Source organism: Micromys minutus (genome assembly GCF_963924665.1).
Source record: "Micromys minutus genome assembly, chromosome: 7".
NCBI lineage: Eukaryota > Metazoa > Chordata > Mammalia > Rodentia > Muridae > Micromys > Micromys minutus.
Window position 1 is genome coordinate 31931480 of NC_137976.1, and position 6210 is coordinate 31937689.

The window sequence follows — 6210 nt, forward strand, 5'->3', positions numbered from 1 at the left end:
TAGCCCATGCCTTTAATTCTAGTACTTGGGAGGCAGATGCAGGCAGATTTCTGTGAGTTATAGGATTGCCAAAGTTACACAGGGAAACCTTGCCTTGAAAAGCCAAATCCCCTTTAACCCACAAAATACTTCCTTATGTACCTCTGAGTTGTATCAAGATGACAGGTAAAAATAACAAGACATCTCTGTCCCTTGCCAACTTGACACATTAATCTATCACATTAAGCCATAACCTTGTCTTTCTTGTTTTAAAGATGCTAAAAGCAAGTTACAAAGGTTAGAGGAAGTTGTAAATGGGTGTTTTAGATCGGTGTCTTAGTCAGGGTTTGTTTCCACTCACAAGACATCATGACTAAGAAGCAAGTTGGGGAGTAAATATTGCACCTTCACATTGTTGTTCATCACCAAAGGAAGTCAGGACTGGAACTCAAACAGGTCAGGAAGCAGCAGCTGATGCAGAGGCCATGGAGGGATGTCACTGGCTTGCTTCCCCTGGCTTGATCAGCTAGCTTTCTTATAGAACCCAGGTCTACCAGCCCAGGGATGGCACCACCCAAAATGGGCTGCCCTCCCCCCTTGATCACTAATTGAGAAAATGCCTTACAGCTGAATCTCATATAGGCATTTCCTCAACTGAGGCTTCTTTCTTTGTGATAACTCCAGCCTGTGTCAAGTTGACACACAAAGCCAGACAGCACAGTTGGTAATACAAGTTAGTATAAAAATTGAGTTAAATACAAAATTCTAAACTCACCAACATAGGATAGATAATAGAGTTCTTTCTCCAAAGATTACTAAATACAAATGCACTAGACATTATGAGTGTAATTCTTACCTGATAGTTCTTATAATTCTTTTTATTCTAAGAGAAAAATCCTTTATTAAAAGGGGGAGGTGTTGGAGTAAACTCTGTGAATTTGTGTCACAGTTCCTCTCTTATCTAAGGTATTCTCTGATAGGCTTTAATAAAAATTTTATGACCAATTGGCTGGGCAAAAAGGCAGGATTTCCTGGGGAGGGAAAATGGAACTCTAGGAAGAAGAAAGAGTAAAGCCCTTTTGCTAGGAGACATGAGAGGAGATTGACCTGACTGTGGGTCTGGAAGGTAGAGTTAGCCATGTGACTGGATGGGGCTAGGTGATCAGTTTAACTTAGAGGAGCTAGTTGAGAGTCTACATAGCTAAAGCCTAACCTTTGAAATATTAAAAGGTCTCTGTGTGGTTATTTGGAGAGCTAGCTAGTTAAAGAATACTGTTGTATTAATTTCCAGCATTAATTAATATATACAGAATATTATTTTTTTTACACCTTGGTGACCATCCCACAGTCCTGGTATTTTTAAAATGTTGGAATCTCCATGACAATTTCATCTGCAACTTCAGTAATGGCCTCTTCTTGCTTTTTTCTGAAACATTGATCCTGAAACAGGGTGTAAAGCCTCAGCTGCTCTTCATGACCCATTCATGCCTCAGAAGCTTTATTTGTCAGTAGATCTTGTATAGTATATGCCAAGTTTTGCTGCCACCATCTACAGTCTTGATACTGCCACCACCAGGACCATATCTTCTGCACACCTCACCCTGAGTAAATGCTTCCAGGAGGACTTCATCTCAATGATATTGATCTTTTTATTAATTTAACAGATATTTTCAGTCCCAGCCAACTAACATTCATTGTGCCAGTGAAGCACAAAAGGGTTCACTTTCATAGATTCTTAATAATTGAATAATAATTCACTGGTATCACATGAGTACCCTATACAGTCTTTGAGGGATAATTGGACTTCCCTCTGAAAATTCTCAAGCCAGGCCTTCATCATCTGCATTGCCTTTGACAGTTTTCCAAACTCTCAGAGAGCACCACAGTGGGTTCTAAGCACTCAATGGCTTTTTTTTAATCCCAAACACCAAACAATTTCACAGAATGGTCGGGTCTACCACACTACCAGTTTAATGCAAATTAAAATTTCTGTTTTCTATGTTAAAACACTGAGCAAAACCAAATTATTGGAATGAATGAATGAATGAATCTTACAGTTCATTATTTAGTAAAACCAAGGCAAAAGAAACCACAGTAGAATGTTACTTACTGGCCTTTTCTTTCTTGAACTCACAAGCATCCAGCTTTCTTCTATATTGCAATACCCGACTGCAGGGTACACCGCTCATTGTGAACTGGATCCTCCTACATTAACCAAAAGTGCAAAGAAAATGCCCATTGTTCAGGCCTAAAGACCACTACGACTTAGGCAATCTCCCAGATGAGATGCTCTCAGATAACTGTGAGACTTGTCCAGGTGACAGCTGAGATAATAAGGAGACACATAGAATATGATCCTCAGCCATATGACAGATGCTCAATTTTAGAAAATATGAAATAGTACTTCTTTTTTAAGATTTGGGTTTTAACTTCTGAGGAGTTGGCAGATCTCCAATATAACTATTTCCCCAAGAGACCTTTCAAGATAATTTCAGAGTTTCTGTTTTTAATAAAATTTCAAAATATAAACCATTAAATTCAATTTTATTATTATTCTCATTTAGGAGACCTTGAGATTACTCAAGCTTTAAAAAATGATTCATTAAGGAACCACATTTAATAGACATTTTCTTCCAATGATAAACAATCAAAATAAGAAGGTATTATGTTGCTACAAACTGTACATTAACCAGTGGCATGTGGTTTTATAACAAAATCACATTTATATTTGAATACTATGATTACATCATTGGAGTAACATTTTTCTTCAACAGACTTGGAGTTGTGGATAAAGTGATCAAGCGCCTTTAGATTTTTTGAACGTTTTTTAATTGGATATTTTATTTATTTACATTTCAAATGTTATCCCCTTTCCCAGTTTCCTCTCCAGAACCCCTTTATCCCATCCTCCCTCCCCCTGCTTCTAAGAGGGAGGTCCCCAAGTAGCTCATCCACTTTTCCCCTCTCCCTCATCCTGACATTTCTCTACACTGGGGCATTGAGCCTTCATATGACCAATGGCCTCTCCTCCAATTGATATCCAACAAGGCCATCCTCTGCTACACATGTGGCTGTAGCCATGGTTGCCCCATGTGCACTCTTTGGTTGGTGGTTTATCTGGGAGCTCTGGGCATCCGGTTGATATTGTTGTTCTTCCTATGAGGTTGCAAACCCCTTCAGCTCCTTTAGTGCTTTCTCTAACTCCACCATTGGGGACCCTGTGCCACCCAGCCACTGGACTGGGCCTTTAGATCTATATAGTTATGCAACTCCAATCCAAACTGCATAAGGCTTTATTGGGATGGAACTTAGGTTCCGGAACCTCTGTTCACACAGTCAGACTGACATGGTGCTTAGTGTGACAACTTGCCCACACAAAGGAGGTTGGGGGCTGTCATAGTTTAACCTTTTGAGAGTAGGAACGATTTTTCTAATACAAACCCCTTATTTTGTATGTAACAACACTGAAGTCCAGAAGAACAGACTGACCAGGGCGATGTTGCACTGAAGGCTCTTTACTTTTTGTATTCGTTTCCATGTTTAACGTGCGGTCTGTTTTACATAAGGTTTCAGATAGTCCTGGGACCAAGGAACTCTCCCATCTCAGCCCTCTGAGTACACCTAAATGTTCTCGACTTGAAATGAAAAAACTCCAAATGCAACAAATTTACCTAAGCACAAGATGAATAGGAAGCTAACATATCCTAAAAGACACACACACACACACAGGCTTAGAAAGACATTAGCTCTCTTTCTCGTTTCTCTTGTAACAACTGAAACAAAAATGGCAATAAATTTTTCTATTGTGTGGGCCAGCACTCAAAATTTTGAGGAACATTAACAAATAATAAATCATTTATCTTTAATGAATTTTGAATCTATCTCCAAAAATAACATAAATATGAAGGCTTAAATAGTGCAAGGAGGAGGTGCATAATTCTATCCAAGTAAAGGGTGACCATTATGTGAAAGAGTTGGAATTCTGAGCTGCAAGATGTCAAGGACCGCTATGTGAAAAAGAAGAAAGTAGGGAGCTTGCAGAGGTGGGCAGAGTGTGGTCAGAGTGAGAGAAGGTGAGAGGACATGAAGGCGGGAGTGGAATGAAGAGAAACGTTAAAGCACATGCTTTCCCCTTAGAGTGATGTCTGTGACCTAACACATTTAGACTCTGCCTCCTAGAGGTTCTACAACTGATATAAAAGAGATGGCTCAGCAGGTAAAGACATCTGTTGTCATCCCCGAGAACCCACATTCAAGTACCAGTAGAAGGAGAAAACTGGCTCAGAAAACTTGTCGTCTGATCTCTATACTTACTCTCTGTGTCACATACTCTAGCACACAAAGCAAAGGGTCCTAGTATAGAGAATGAGGGACCACTATGCTGAGCCCATCCCCAAATGACTGGGCTTACACCCAAGGGGCAGGTAATACTCTAAAAACAAGGGCAGGAGGAATACAACATAGAGCTTGGGCTGCAATGGAACAGTGTCTACTGGATGGGAAAAGGATGCTGCTCCCACGAGTTCGCGATCCTATGGCTGCTGCACAAATCCATGCCAGTCAATAATGGCAGCACGGACAGAGAAAGGATGGGCAGCACCCCACCCTTACCGAGCAGCTATAGAAGTAGTACACTGCTGCAGAACGAGGGAGGGGAAGCCTTTCAGAGGTACACCTCCTCACTGCCCATGCCAGAGAGTTCGGCTCTACGTCTAAGTACATTTGGGAAGTAAAAAGTGGACTCGGTAGGTTTTGCATAGAGGAAGAAGGTGTGTGTTTGTGGGGGGTAAAGGGAGACAGAAAGGTTTAGAGGCTGAAGGAGATTCAGATATGATGAAAATACATTGTGTGCCGCCATGAAATTCTCAAAACACTAACTTCTTTCTTAAAAAAATATAAAAAAACATAAGTTCCAGAATCTCTTCACTCTGTGACATTAGTGAACACACCTCCAGTTGATGAGATTGTGGTGAGTGTTCTCATCCAAAACTGGAACAAGCTACAAAATTAGGACTTCCAAGATGAGCACTGACAGAAACGAATCACTAGATGATGAACTGTGAAGAAAGGGATGAGAAAGAAAATGAAATCATTCAAAAGTCTGAGTTATTAAAAATATTAAAAAGTGTGAAGCATCTTATAATTTTCTTTTGTGTGAATGAGGGAATAAGTATTTTCAGGTCCCGAAGTGGTACATATTCTATTACCATTTTTTATAAACACAAATGTAACTATCAGTTTTCAGGGAATCATTTGTATCTCAACATTGTTTTCATCATTAAGATTTTTACCATTAATATTTCAATATGTAATATAAAATATATACAACTCCCAAAATTATTGTTTGTTTTGCTTTATGTTTATGACACTCATTTGTCTAACCAGCAGTGTTTTAGCGAGCCCTTACCTTAACCAACTGAGAAGGTATTTGTACTTGAGTTTACTCTGTAAATAAATGTGCTCTGCTGCATAATACCAATGTATTTATGATGAGGCAAGATACCTGGTAAAAACTCCTAGCACAGGCTTAACTTTCTAGCACATTTGAAGATCTACCAGTAACCCTCAAAGGTAATTGAATAGACCAGGCTGCATACCAATAGACATGAGCAAATTGTAATGTGTGACACACTTTCATAACATGTTGTTCTTCCAATATTCAATAACCACCTTTTTTCAATTTCCATCCAGCTCCAGAAGTCTGGATAAAGGTTGGTGAAAATTTTGATGGAGGAAGGAAATAAACAGTTGGTTTTGGATATGCTGAGTTTCAGACGTGGGGAACCAATCCTGGAACAGCTTTCTAGTCAATTGGACACATTTAACCAGAATTTCAGGTATATGGCAATGGGGCATATCTAAATGTAACTGCATCATGAGTAGGAACGAGTCCACAGACACAGAAGTAGGAGGAGCAGTGGTGAGTGATACTTGAGGTATACATGACCAAGAAGTTCAGCATACTTCTCAGAGGGCTTAGGGCTGTAAATGAGACTGTAAGAATAGGCTGAGATGGCTGAGAAACAGGCAAGCACAGTGCTTGGCCAGGAAGGAGGTGTTTGCAGGAATCATTAGAATTAATAATGTAACAGAAACAGATTGGGTTGAGTCATTCTAGCAATTGAGAGATGAAAAGTGAATGGTAAGATGCTCTCATAGTGGCACTGGAAGAAGATGCCTTCGAAATTTATGTACAAGGGATAGCTGCAGCCTTTGTGTGTGTGGTGGCAT